This window comes from Marmota marmota, unplaced genomic scaffold, assembly GCF_001458135.2.
Source record: "Marmota marmota marmota unplaced genomic scaffold, marMar, whole genome shotgun sequence".
NCBI classification, from domain to species: Eukaryota; Metazoa; Chordata; class Mammalia; order Rodentia; family Sciuridae; genus Marmota; species Marmota marmota.
In genome coordinates, this window is record NW_025999968.1 from 54,476,898 (window position 1) to 54,477,676 (window position 779).

The 779-nt window shown below is 58.7% G+C and overlaps 1 protein-coding gene across 2 annotated transcripts in view; it reads left to right on the plus strand.

Annotated features, from left to right (window-relative positions):
* Nucleotides 1-557: 557 nt before the first annotated feature.
* Smim11 (small integral membrane protein 11) overlaps nucleotides 558-779 on the plus strand; it is a 9,994-nt gene continuing 9,772 nt past the window's right edge. For both annotated transcript variants that reach the window (XM_048803625.1, XM_015478730.2), the window contains exon 1: nucleotides 558-676. The gene's annotated coding sequence lies outside the window, so the exon portion shown is untranslated. The remainder of the gene's footprint in view (nucleotides 677-779) is intronic.

Below are 779 nucleotides of genomic sequence, written 5' to 3' on the forward strand. Positions count from 1 at the left end.
TGAAATAGCCCCATAGGAGCCGCCCAACACCAGAGGCGACCTCCTTACCTGCGCCCTGGGCAGCTAATTCGGTCCCATCTGAGCTAGAACAAACTCACTGCCACAGATGGCATCAATCCCCTCATGAGGGCGGATTCCTCATGACCCAAGGGCCTCTTAAAACATCTCACCACTCCCAACACACTGGGACAGCCCCAAGGCAAGCTGTCGTGGGGACAAACCATATTCAAACCACAGCACCAACGACAAGACCTGCCCCTTACAGTTACAGATTCCGCTACACACAAAATACCCGTTTTCTGTAACAGACTTGCAATTGAGGCAGGAGCACAGGGTTAAGAGTTGGCAAAGGTAAACAGAAGGCGCTACGCAATGGCAGAGAAAGGAGTGTTAGCAAGTCAGGCTCCTCCGAGCCATCTTCTTCCCTAGGCCCTAACCTTGGCCTAGAAAAACCGCAGGCCCTTGCTACCAATGAGGTCACCCTTCCAGTATCCAAACTGCCGCAACCCGACGGAGACCCGCTGCGCCTGCGCACCGAGCGCGCGGCGCCAGGGCATCTCGGGCCCACTGCGCCTGCGCGGAGCGGTGCGTTTCGGGACGTGTAGTTTCCCGGGCTGGGTCGCGCGAGTCCCGGTTTGTGTCCAGCCAGGGGCTGGGGACTCCGCCGCCGCGAACTGTAAGTGCGTGACATCCGGGGTAGCTGCAAGTTCCTCTTTGGGGACCCGGGATCTGGCGGCCAGCTCTGCGTTTGCGTTTGTCTCCGGATAAACGCCTGAGCC